The 13679-nt window shown below is 46.5% G+C and overlaps 1 protein-coding gene across 4 annotated transcripts in view; it reads left to right on the top strand.

Annotated features, from left to right (window-relative positions):
• Window positions 1–13679, top strand: part of LOC126171100 (disco-interacting protein 2) — a 647964-nt gene that overhangs the window by 96068 nt on the left and 538217 nt on the right. The gene's annotated exons all lie outside the window — the stretch shown is intronic.

Genomic DNA, 13679 nt, shown 5'->3' with positions numbered 1-13679 from the left:
TAGGCGAACGGATTCTCGAAACTGAGACCTGGTGGCAGGCAGATGGGGACAGTATTATGTTATGGGGGACAGCCACCTGGACTATCATGGGACCTGTGGCAGTACTCGAGGGCACCATTCTTGCAGTTCATCTTCAACCCTTCTTATTTAATGTCTTCCTTGACGGCTATGGCACTTTCAGCAGGATAACTGTCTGCATCACATGGCCTGAATCATGTTATAGTGGTTTGAGAAGAATGATAGTGAACTCACGTTGATGTACGTATTGCCAAATTAGCCTCATCTGAACCCGACTGGAACATAATGAGACACTATCGGGCGCCAGCTCCACGCCCTCGAACCATCGTTCCGTAATATATAGGAACTGCGTGACCTATGGGTAGACATCTGGAGCCGTATACCTGCTGAAACCTACCAAGGATTAATCGAAACCATGCCACGCAGAATCGTTAATCTCTCGCATTCCAAAGTCGAGCCAACATCCTATGATGTATTTGGTCACAATATATTGGCTCTTCGTCGACGAAGAGGAAAGTAGCAGGTAGGATGAAATGAAAGAGTCGCTGGCAAGTGACAGTAACGGAGTACTGTATGAAACCCAACACAAGGGTTGATGACCGAAACAAAAGACAAGTAGGTGTTCGGCGAAGGTCGCCCCGCTTCGCCTTCGCCCTCCGTCTGGGTACTCTGTCCCTGGAGGCGGTGTGGCTCTGGGGACCACGGCACGCCGTCTGTGCGCTAGCAGCACATGCGTGCTGTTTACCAAGGCGCGGCCGCGCTAATTGCGGGCGAGGCAGGGTCAACACGCCCAGCTGCCGGCGCATGCGTGAGTGAGCTCCGGGTTTCTTGACCTGCGACAGGATTCTCTGTGTGTGTGGTGTGTGTGTGTGTGTGTGTGTGTGTGTGTGTGTGTGTGTGTGAACTGCTGCCATAGTCCCTTTATGTTGGGGAGTATCCTGGCAAAGCGACCAGCACAACACAGTGAAGGTGCATCTATATCTGTGCTCCGCAAGCCACTGTGCGGTATGTGACGGATCGCTTTCTACCAGTCTCGCCTCTTTCCCGCTCTCCTCTCACCCCTCCCCTCCCCCTCACCGTCTCTTTTGTTTAATCGATGGTACGCGGGAAGTAAACCGTTGGTATCCCTTCGTATAGGCCCAAATTCCTCTAATTTTCACTCCGTGATTATTTCGCGAGATGTTTGTTGGTGTGTTTTGTGACTCATTTTGAACGTGGACATTCCGAATTTTGTGAGACAGGCTCTCCGCTATGTTCATGATCTCTCTTGTTACGATCCCCAGTGCACTTCGTTGAGTATTTCCGTGACACACTCATATCGAGTAAACAAACCCGCGTCTAATCATGCGGCTCTTCCTCGAAACTCTTTTTCTCTTGAACCATCGTGATAAAGAGTTCAGAATGATTAGCAGTTCTTAAAAAGTGGTGGAATGAGTGTTTTATTAGCGAGCTCTTTCGTGCGTGAACTACACTTTTTCGGGATTCTTCCTGAAAATTTGAGAAGGAAAGCATGCACTCAACGTCTCACCAATTGTGCTCATATTTCGCACGACTGTGACATATACTCAGATGTATCAAGTGCTGCTCTACTGTGATATGCTTCTGAAGCGCTTTCGAGAAATCAACCACGAACGCTATTGGCGACTGAAGAGTCACCACAGGAGTATTTGGTGGAAGAATATAAGACAAAAAAGACGAGCTCAAACGGCGTATGGGCGGACTCCCTGTCTGGTGCCTCAGCCGGTTGCGCTAACGCCACTGTTCCACGCCTGGTGGAATTCGAAAGACTCGTAAAACTCTAGGTCTCGTTTTCTCGAAAACTAATGAGAAGCGTATCGTACAGATATACCCGCTGGGTACAACTGTGCCTTGTATGTCTACTGTCTCCGTTGCACACGGCTGGATTGGTACGATAGTGGTACCTTAAATCGGACGGACAGAAATTCTTAGGTACTTGAAGGTTGATTCCAGAGAGTGATCGCCGGTCGTGTGTTAATACGATTTGTACGCCTATTTATGCTCATAACATTAAATTTATATGAGTTCTATTAGTAAGGCTAGGTATAGTGCTGTGCGGCTGGTCCCGGCGGATGTTCGAGTCCTCCCTCGGGCATGGGTGTGTGTGTTTGTCCTTAGGATAATTTAGGTTAAGTAGTGTGTAGGCTTAGGGACTGATGACCTTAGCAGTTAAGTCCCATAAGATGCCACACACATTAAAAAATAGATATAGTGGTTGGACAAAAATACGAAACACCGTGATTAATGCATGCTGAAACGCCAGTCCAGCCGCCGCTCAACCGTGCACGTTGCGCTGTAGCAGCTGACCGTGAGCGGCACCTGTGCCATGCCCTCGGTACGTTGCAAGTGTAAGTCGTGGTCAGAAGAGTGTCCTGTGTAGTTTTGAGTTCATTATGTCGGAACTAAAGCAATTCGAACGTGGGCGAATTGTTGAGTGATGGTAACCGACGGTCGCTGAACAGGATTTTGATAAAAATAAGAGGACGACAGCTGCAAAAGTCACTGCAGAACAGAATGTCGCACCCGCTAACCTTGCCGGCTCCAAAACAACACGAAGCGTTCTCCGTGACTAGGAACTACAGGGCGGGCTGGAATTTCAGAACTACAAATGAAACTGATGCAAATGTCCATAACAGGGAAACGTGGTGCCGAAGCCATAAAACCTGGGCTATGGAGTAATAGAAGAAAGTTATTTGGCCGTATGAGATGCACATAGTTTTCATCTCCTGGTCGAGTTCATGTGCCAAGAGTGAAATATGGCGAGGCTGCGGCTGCGATCCAGGCAGCCATGTCGTGGTATTCCGTCGGCCCCATGGTTGGTCTGCAAGATCTTATTGCTGCCAAGGATTATGTGACCATTTTGGCTGATCGGATGCATCCCATGGTACAACGTTTGTTCCCCAGTGGTGATTCTGTGTTTCAAGACGACAGTTCGCATCGTCGAGGATTGACATTGTAAGGACGAGGATGAATTGTCGCAGCTTTCTCTGGCTACCACAGGCACAGATCGGAATATTATTGAGAATTTGTGCCGTAATTTGGGGAGAAGGATGCTATTCACCTCTACTATCGTTACCTAAGCTTACACTGTTTTTTTGCAGAAAAAATGGTATAAGATTACATCTATTTATCTGTTCCGAGGCGACTGCAAGCTGCATCGAATGCCAACAGATTTCCTACATCCTTTTAGGCTGTATAATGTGTTGTGTTATTGGTGTTTCGATATGTTTGTTCAAGCACAGGCACGTTATAGTTTTTCCCATCCCGTATCTCTTGACTACAGAATAACCTCATGTGATGAAATTATTGGCAGTATTAATGATAAGACGCATCATCACCATTAGCAATTATATCATCACATGAAACCTCCTAGCAGTTTACAACTATGTGCTGGACTCTTACTCGAACCCGGGACGTTTGCCTTTCGTGGGCAAATTTTCTACCGACTGTGGTACCTAAGCACCACTCACAACCCGTCCTCACAGCTTTTCTTCCGCCAGTACCTGATCTACTGTTTGTATGTCATTGAGTCGTCAGAGATAACGGACTAAGGAGACAGTGACGTAGCTATGCTTGAACACACATGGCCTTACTACTGCGAGTACGTTCAGAGTTAGCTGCCAGTCTTTGCACCAGGCGCTGCTCATCGGAAGGTGTCGCTACATTTCATAATAAATTCGTGTGATACTGCCCCGTAAACAACGGCGTCGATTGCGAACTGCCTTACAGAGCTACAAACCGTATCCGCTGGCACCTTACCGTATGACATAAACAGAGGCCCTGTCACAGTGCCGTGAGGCACGCTAGACGTTACCTTTTTTGCGTCTACCATTGAAATGAAATGTTGTGCGGCTAGGGCCTCCCGTCGGGTAGGGCGGTCGCCTGGTGCAAGTCTTTTTAATTGACGCCACTTCGGCGACTTGCGTGTCGATGAGGATGAAATGATAATGAAGACAGCACAACACCCAGTCCCCGAGCGGAGAAAATCTCCTACCCAGGAGGGAATCGAACCCGGATCCCTCGCATGGCATGCAGCCGCGCTGACCACTCAGCTAAGGAGGCGGACACGTCTACCATTAAGATCGGTATACTGACTCGTGTCTGCTGGGGAAGCTCCATTCCAATCACACGTCTCTTTGACCTTCGAAATGCACCTATTTCGTTCATTTGGCAACAGTATGCAACAGTATCGAACATTTTCTCGATGTCAATGACGGCATAATCGACCTGAGCTCCGCTATATGCTGCCTTCTGGATGTCATACACAAACACATTTCGGTTTCTCACAGTTGATGCTTGCGGAACAGTGTAGATTCCTACACAAGTGTAGAAGGTATAACTCGGAGGAGTCCTTAAACGGACTGTTTCTTCTAAGCCTGACTTCCGCGGTTAAGTATACGCCGGAACCGCGCTCCAAGTGATTTCAGTGATAAAATTGAGAAATGAACAACGTTACGGGTCTACTAGTACCGGACATTATTTAAGACTGCGTATACTGGACTCTTCGATTCTGACTGTAGTCTCAGTAAGTAACACGTTCGCGCGTAATCGTAATCTTATGAAGCCGGCCGGTGTGGCCGAGCGGTTCTAGGCGCTACAGTCTGGAACCGCACGACCGCTACGGTCGCAGGTTCGAATCCTGCCTCGGGCATGGATGTGTGTGGCGTCCTTAGGTTAGTTAGGTTTCAGCAGTTCTAAGTTCTAGGGGACTGATGACCTCAGATGTTAAGAACCATAGTGCTCAGAGCCATTTGAACCATTTGAACCCTATCGCATGTTCTAGCGCGATCATTCCCGTGCTTGGTTCTCTAAATGCTACCCGCGTGGCGCAAAGCAGAGGTCGTGTCGACGTCGGACGTCACCGTCAACGGAACCGCGGCCACACTAAGTAGGCGCTCTGCTGGAACATAATTTCAAAGTGTTTTTAATTACTGCTGTTGCCATAGTAGAACATGAAGCAATATTACTTTAATTGTTGCATGCAAAGAAGAGTTGTTCTAGTGTTGAGAAAATTCGTACTTATTTTTACAAGCGTCTGCAGTTGAAGCGGAGTTATTACCACGACGCAACCTGCAGCAACCACCATGTGACTGCGAAATAATCGTTCATACTCCCTGCTATCAACCGCGCCACCTAGCAAACTTACGGTGAATCTTACTACGAGACAGGCTTAAACTACACTACTGGCCATTAAAATTGCTACACCAAGAAGGAATGCAGATGATAAACGGGTATTCATTGGACAAATATATTATACTAGAACTGACATGTGATTACATTTTCACGCAATTTGGGTGCATAGATCGTGAGAAATCAGTACCGAGAACAACCACCTCTGGCCATAATACCGGCCTTGATACGCCTGGGGATTGAGTCAAACAGAGCTTGGATGGCGTGTACAGGTACAGCTGCCCATGCAGCTTCAACACGATACCACAGTTCATCAAGAGTAGTGACTGGCGTATTGTGACGAGCCAATTGCTCGGCCACCATTGACCAGACGTTTTCAGTTGGTGAGAGATCTGGAGAATGTGCTGGCCAGGGCAGCAGTCAACATTTTCTGTATCCAGAAAGGACCGTAACTGAACATGCGGTCGTGCATTATCCTGCTGAAATGTAGGGTTTCGCAGGGATCGAATGAAGGGCAGAGCAACGGGTCGTAACACATCTGAAATGTAACGTCCACTGTTCGAAGTGCCGTCAGTACGAACAAGAGGTGACCGAGACGTGTAACGAATGGCACCCCTTACCATCACGCCGGGTGATATTGCCGGCCGAAGTGGCCGCGCGGTTCTGGCGCTGCAGTCTGGAACCGCGAGACCGCTACGGTCGCAGGTTCGAATCCTGCCTCGGGCATGGATGTGTGTGATGTCCTTAGGTTAGTTAGGTTTAACTAGTTCTAAGTTCTAGGGGACTAATGACCTCAGCAGTTGAATCCCATAGTGCTCAGAGCCATTTGAACCACGCCGGGTGATACGCCAGTATGGTGATGACGAATACACGCTTGCAATGTGCGTTCACCGCGATGTCGCCAAAGACGGATGCGACCATCATGATGCTGTAAACAGAACGTGGACTCATCCGAGAAAATGACGTATTGCCATTCTTGCACCCAGGTTCGTCGTTGAGTACACCATCGCAGGCGCTCCTGTCTGTGATGCAGCGTCAAGGGTAGCCCCAGCGACGGTCTCCGAGCTGATGGTCCATGCTGCTGCAAACGTCGTCGAACTGTTCGTGCAGGTGGTTGTTGTCCTGCAAAAGTTCCCATCTGTTGACTCAGGGATCGAGACGTGGCTGCACGATCCGTTACAACCATGCGGATATGATGCCTGTCATCTCGACTGCTAGTGATACGAGGCTGTTGGGATCCAGCACGGCGTTCCGTATTACCCTCCTGAACCCATCGATTCCATATTCTGCTAATAGTCATTGGATCTCAACCAACGCGAGCAGCAATGTCGCCATACGATAAACCGCAATCGCGATAGGCTACAATCCGACCTTTATGAAAGTCGGAAACGTGGTGGTAGGCATCACAACGACGTTTTACCATGCAACGCCGGTCAACTGCTGTTCGTGTATGAGAAATCGGTTGGAAACTTTCCTCATGTCAGCACGTTGTAGGTGTCGCCACCGGCGCCAGCCTTGTGTGAATGCTCTGAAAAGCTAATCATTTGCATATCACAACATCTTCTTCCTGTCGGTTAAATTTCGCTTCTGTAGCACGTCATCTTCGTGGTGTAGCAATTTTAATGGCCGGTAGTGTAGGTTGCAGTTCCAATATAGGAATTGCCATCTGTTTAACCGCTGTTTTTCCCTTCTGCGTTTCCGATTTGTCCTGCGTTTCCGATTTGTCAAAAGCGTAGCAGTATAGCAAACAAGGCACACGATTAGAAAGGCGGTCCGCACGCTCGGTCCGCCTCTGGACGGTCGCGCTGTCCGACGTGTGCGAGCGGCTGTAACGCTGATAGGGCGTCCTGAACGCTGCGGCCGCCGCGCTTATCTTTAGCGGATCGCGGAACAAAGAGGCGGCGCGGCGTCCGGACGTGGCAGACGCCCAGCGCGGGGTATCCGGGCGATACGGCGGCCAGATAACGCCGCGCCGCGCCCTGACCTTCTGCCGTTTCGACCTCGCCCCTCCCGTGCACACCAAAACCAGCTGGCCTATCCCGCCGCCGGACCACGCTTCTTCGTCTCTGTCTCACGTGGCGCGCTTAGGCAACACGCTGAAGTCGTGTGCACGTAAGAAGACGACTACGTGAATCGTTCTCAGGAGAGAGACGCAACTGCTTTCGTGCTCTCTGCCTCGGTCCCACGCCGCACGCTCCATCCTGCCGTGGTACCTGGCAACGCTGTGATAAGCGCCGCATCGAACCACTCTTCCTGTTTCCGACTCTCCCTAGAAAAATTTGACGTTGCTATTGTTGTGATCTGCAGTCCAGAGACTAGTCTATTTCGTGCAAACCTCTTCATTCCCAAGGGTGTCTGCGTGACTACTGCAACCTACATCCATTTACAACTGCGTACTTGTATTCAAATCTTCTCTTCCGTTCCGCCACCACCACCCCTCCTCCACGAAAACATACTCTCCCTTCCTTTACCAAATTTGACACTTCCTCGATATCTCGGGGCCGCGCCGGATTAGCCGTCCGGTCTGAGGCGCTGCAGTCATGGACTGTGTGGCTGGACCCGGCGGAGGTAAGAGTCCTCCCTCGGGCATAGGTGTGTATGTTTGTCCTTACGGTAATTTAGTTTAAGTAGTATGTAAGTTTAGGGACTGATGACCTTAGAAGTTAAGTCCCATAAGGTTTCACACACATTTGAACATTTTTTGATATCTCGGGATGTGTCCTGTTAATCGATCCCTTCTTTTAGTGAAGTTGTGCAATACATTTTCCCCCATTTTGGTTCAGTACTTCCCCTTTAGTTACGTGATGCGACATTCCTCCGTAGCACCGTATTCTAAAAGCTTCAATTCTCGTCTCGGTAACTTTCTCCCAAGGCTACACTCTACACAAATACCTTCAAAAAAGACTTCCAAAGACGTTAATTTGATGTTAGATGTTAAAAATTTTAAACCTTCAGCTCCTTTTATTTTATCCCTGACACCTTCAAAAACTCAAAAGACGGTATTCCAGTGAAGATTGTCAAAAGTTTTCTCTAAGCCTGGATCGATATAAACCAAGGTTAGGCTTTCTTCAACCTATCTTATAACATTAGTCGTGGGCTCAGTATTACCTTGCACGTTCTCACGTTTCCCCGGAACCCAAACTGATCTTTCTCGAGGTCGGCTCCACCAGTCCTTTCATTTTGCAAATATTTCGTGTCAGTGTCTTACAACCATGACATACTAAATCGACTGTTCTGTGATAATCACACTTTCAAGCACCTGGTTTCTAATGAACAGGAATTATTACATTCTTTTTCAAATTTGAGAAAATATCTCCAGCCTCAAATATCTTGCTCACCAGGTGGAAATAACAGCTCACTTGTCATATTTGCTTTCCGCTGTTTTAATGAATACCTCAATCGCTAAATACCCGTGTCTACCTAACCTAACGTGAAAATGAGCATCTAATACATTAGGTACTCCGTGAATGGCATGCTGCTGACAGACGCGCCAGAATGACGCTATTGGATGGCGCGTCGCGTGCAACACTCCCCAAATGCCAGACTTCCGAAGTAATTACCACAGTAATAACGGAAGTTTCCAACTCGAATGCCTGACTCTAAGTAAAAATGATTTTCAGATATGGATATCCTTTCTACCACTCGTCAAGATAATTCATCTGTAAAACCTGCATCGCCGCGCTAGATTAGCCGAGCGGTCTAAGGCGCTGCAGTCATGGACTGTGCGGCTGGTCCCGGCGAAGGTTCGAGTCCTCCCTCGGGCATGGGTGTGTGTGTTTGTCCTTAGGATAATTTAGTTTAAGTAGTGTGTAAGCTTAGGGACTGATGACCTTAGCAGTTAAGTCCTATAAGATTTCACACACATTTGAACATTTTTTGAAACCAGCATCTGTCAATCAATGTTTGGAGTGACATGTAAAGGAGGAGGGGAGGGAGAAAGGGAAGGGAAGAGAAGGAATTGTTGATGTCAGCTGCATCGGAACTTAAGGCGGGTTCATCGGCGACGACTAAAAATGTGTGCCAGACCGGGGTTCGAACCCGGGATCTCGTGCTTACGAGGCAGTTACGTTAACAAGAGCGCCACCCGAACACGGTTTTCATTGCAACTGCGGGGACTACCTTGGCAAGCCTCTCGGCCGTTTCACCTAGCGCCATCTATCCGCAGTCCCTGTCCCTATCCATGTCCTCCATGCTCGCTGCTTTGAGATTCGTGCAGGAACTCAGACGTAATTCTGCATCCGCACTGAAGAAGATCGATTCGCTGCCCATCGAGGCGAATCAGTTATACGAATGCATATCCGAAAGAATACGCACTACAGATTAATATTATCACGTACGATGTTTAAAGATTAACAAATTTGAAGACTGCAGGTACAAATGTCACTGACAAAACAATACCGTACGACAGACGATTATGATCACCTGTTCCACACCAGTCAAAAATGACGTGTTACATCGTGAAAAGCTTAAAAAAGCTGTCTGAGGCAACGTAGGTGAACTCTCATAACATTTCCCAAGAAGAAGTTGTGCCATCGTTGTTCGTTCTTCCCTTATTTGTCATCGAAGAGCAGATGTGGAATTTCAATGAAGTGATTCAAACACAGCAGTGTGGAGTAGCACGTGACGAAGCTAAGGATAATGAGACCACTGTGGCTTGATACTGGACTTTTCGGTGTAGCTACGCAGGCAACTATGTAGCATATCCATTGTCCTGTCAAATGTGCGTTGTTCCATTCCACTGTGGTAGCAACCAGCTACACCTCTCTTACAATATCTTTAAGCTACTTTTAAAAAATTTCTCGCTGTTGAAGTCAACAGGTTCTATAGTTCTCGATAACCGTTCCAAACAATGCTGCAAACCCAAAAAAATGTTGAGATGTGTGTGGACTCTTAGGGGACTTAACTGCGAAGGTCATCAGTCTCTAAGCTTACACACTACTTAACCTAAATTATCCTAAGGAGAAACACACACACACACACTCACACACACACACACACACACACACACACACACACACACACACACACACATACACACCCATGCCCGAGGGAGGACTCGAACCTCCGCCGGGACCAGCCGCACAGTCCATGACTGCAGCACCTTAAACCGCTAGGCTAATCCCGTGCGGCTGCAAACCCAGACTGGTGTATTTGATAAGCAGTATTTTGCAGTCTGTGGAATGATTTATAGCTGTATCGTGTGAACGACTGTGATGCCTGCCTGCCTGCCCAGCGCAGTATTCTTACGAATGAAGATGGAAGAGCATGACCACAGACGACTTCTCGTAATGTACTCCTTCGTAACTGTCCCCACGCAGTGCCTGAAACACGAGGCGCGGGTTTGGCAGGCCATGAGTCCAAATCCTTGTACGGGCATCGAGATTTAGGTTATCTGTGGTTTCACGAAATCTATAAAAGCCGATGCGATGAGGATTCCTTTGAATAGTACACGGCCCATTTTCTCATACAATCAGAGATCGTGCTTAGTCTTTAATGCTTCTCCGTGAACTACACCTAAAACCACCTTCTAAGTGCGCCCAAGAGTCGTCCGACCATCAGTACTCCTCCGTCGAGCGGGTCGTTATGGGTAGTATGCCCTTATTGTAGGAGTCACTGAAGAGTGTTGGGATTTAATCCAGGCCACTGACGAGAACGCTGGAGATCAAGACTTTATGCTGCCACCTCCAATCACTTCTACTCGCCAAATCGCCATAATGAAAATTGTATACACTACTCTGGGTATAACGCCATTCTGCGTTGGTAGTTAGTTACGTTGGCTAAATAAGGAGTAGTCATACTGATCCTTCTTCTCATTTTAATTATAATACTCGTATATTTGCATAATTTGGCACAACCATTCGACGATTCCGTCTCAGAGAATTTGTAAACATAAATGTAACGCTAGGAAAGAAGAAAGAGTAACTAGTCCTTTTGCCAGACACTTGTTTGTAGTTTCATTCCGTCTCCGAAAATTCTGGTTCTTGATTACATATATCTCGAATTCTGCTTAGCTACTGCCCCTATTTTCAGTTAAAGGTCGCGAGATTTTGCTCCATTCTAGAGTCGGTTGACTTTTTGGAAATTGAGTGCATATGACAAAGGTAAAATTTCGTACTCGGTTGTCCTTAAACACCAACCTCGCTAAACCACAGTAGCGTTACAAAGATGCGGCATATGTTCGCGATATTCTTTTTCCTCTGATTCAATTTAGACAAGCCGAAATCCAGTTAGTTCTCTAATAGAGAATTTATTGGTTGCGGAGTAGCGGGTCAGATTTCAACCCACAGTTGCTCATCACCTCCATATGGCTAACAGGGCACTTCGTGTATGTACCTTATTTCAAGGGGGGAAACTACCACGAAATTATTCAGCGGCTTTATGAATGGAATGTCAGATTAGTGACGGAAATTTTTGTGTATGGAATAGTGTTCTTTGCTAAAATATTTTCGCAGAACGTCTGTGCGTTCTAAACACGGATTTCGAGGAAGAAATTAGTATCTGTAATACTGTTGAGGGAGCTTCCGTGCGACGATACTTAAATAGCCCTGCTTATTATGTAGTCTTTGCTTCTGTAAGTCGTCTGTAAATGATGTAGACATGTTTACTTCTTGTACGAGAGTGTAGTTCAATGTGTTCTTCAAAGAGCAGTGGGCGGTAAGTCGCAACATGAGGTTACTGTTGACAAGATTGTGTAAGATTGTATCCATTATCTATACAAGCATGCTAACCTTGTAGTAACGTCTTTCCTACATAGCGATTTTATCTCCAGTAGTTTGCATTCGTATTAGATACAGTGCCATAAATGTCAGACGCACAAAAATTGCAACTAGACACAGTATTTGTTTATTCTCTCATCACTTAGTGTTGTGTCAACCAGATTTACCGTAGTATATCCTAATACAGAAATTCAAACTTATTACCGTTCAATACGAATGCTGACCAGCGTTTTACGTGTTAATTTGCGTTCGTCGCGTTTGTATTTCATACGAAAATGAGAAAGTACATCAGGCCTTTAGATCAGGGACCATTGAATTAGTTAGCTTGCCTCTGAATTGCAAAGAGGATAGGCTCTTCTGATATAGAGGCAGAAATCTAACATTCATAATCCGCAGAATGCAGGACGACTTACACATTGCTCTATCCTGTCCGTTCCACTTGAACTCCCAGAGGATCGCCTGCAGCCTGACTGCGCAAACTTGTTTCCGTAGTCTACGACTATTCGTCTACCGTATATTAGGAACTAGTCAGCTTTCGTAATCCTGCGTCATTAGTTCCTTTCCCTGGCAAGTGTATTTTCCGGAATACGTTCGGTTATTATTTTCTCCCTTTTCCTCGAACACCAGCGTCAATTTTTCGTATTGTATGAAACAGTTATTTCAGCTCGCTTTTAGCTGGAACATCGCGTCTCGCTCAATTTTTTCTACGTCCTATGAACTCCATGACTTGGACGTTGCTGTAGTCAGACAACTACGAGAGGCACCACAGTGTTACAGATCTGACAGAGAAGTAACAATCGTTGGCTGTTGCTGCATCTGTGAGGGAAGAAAGAATGTATTAATAAAGTTTGTTTTGAACGAAAGCGAGTTTCGCTCAGGCATAGTTCAAATCATTTTCAAAGTTCGTTTACGTAGTATTTGGCACATAAGAGTATTCCGCAGTTAAAGTTACAGACTTGGAGAACTTGTAGAGGGGAGTGAGTACGCAATATCGGAATATGAACCCAAGCAACATACCATTTCCGTGTTACACCCAGTTGGAATCAGGTGTTTCAACTCATCAACTTGGGTTGAGGGAAAAATCAATGTCACATATTCGCCTGTTACGGTATGCAACAGGACCGTCAAGATAAAGTATCAGACCATCACTTGATGTCACATTTAACAGGTGATTTGTGCAAAGATGGATAGATCGAGGTGGTCGAACTACTTGCACCCTCCCCCTCTCCCTATCGCCATATTTAACCCTATTGACTTCTCTTGGAGAGCCACATGAGGAGGTCCATTTGAAAGACCTTTGTATATTAGGGTTGTGGTAAGGGGGGGGGGGGCGGAAGACCTGCTGACACGAGTTGTGGTTTCTCCACAAAAGATTGACAAGAGATTGAGTGAGCGTATCAGAACATGATTCGTAAGTAAAACGGTTTGCCGACATTGTTGGTCACCTCATCGATCCACTGTTGCTTTTATTTACTTTTACACGTGTATTGATTTATTTAACCTGGAAAAATCACGGCGATCGCACCGTCTGTTACATCTAACTAAGAATTTTGCATTACATTCATTACAATAAGCATGCTGTAAGTTACATCTAATTCAAAATAGAAGATTTAGACATTACTGTATTCCAGTAAGAAAAGTAGAAACACGGCATTTGTTCGCAAGAAGCACAATAACAGATTTGTGATGAAACACAATAAATGAAGATAGAGAAAAAGAATGTGAGATGACTGACAATAAAATACCCGTAAATGGGAGAAGATGGGAGCATTTGCCGGAGGGGGCTGGCCACATACA

Source organism: Schistocerca cancellata, chromosome 1 (assembly GCF_023864275.1).
Source record: "Schistocerca cancellata isolate TAMUIC-IGC-003103 chromosome 1, iqSchCanc2.1, whole genome shotgun sequence".
In the NCBI taxonomy this organism is placed as follows: domain Eukaryota; kingdom Metazoa; phylum Arthropoda; class Insecta; order Orthoptera; family Acrididae; genus Schistocerca; species Schistocerca cancellata.
The sequence above is the reverse complement of the archived record's forward strand: the minus strand, read 5'-3'. Positions and strand labels throughout refer to the sequence as shown.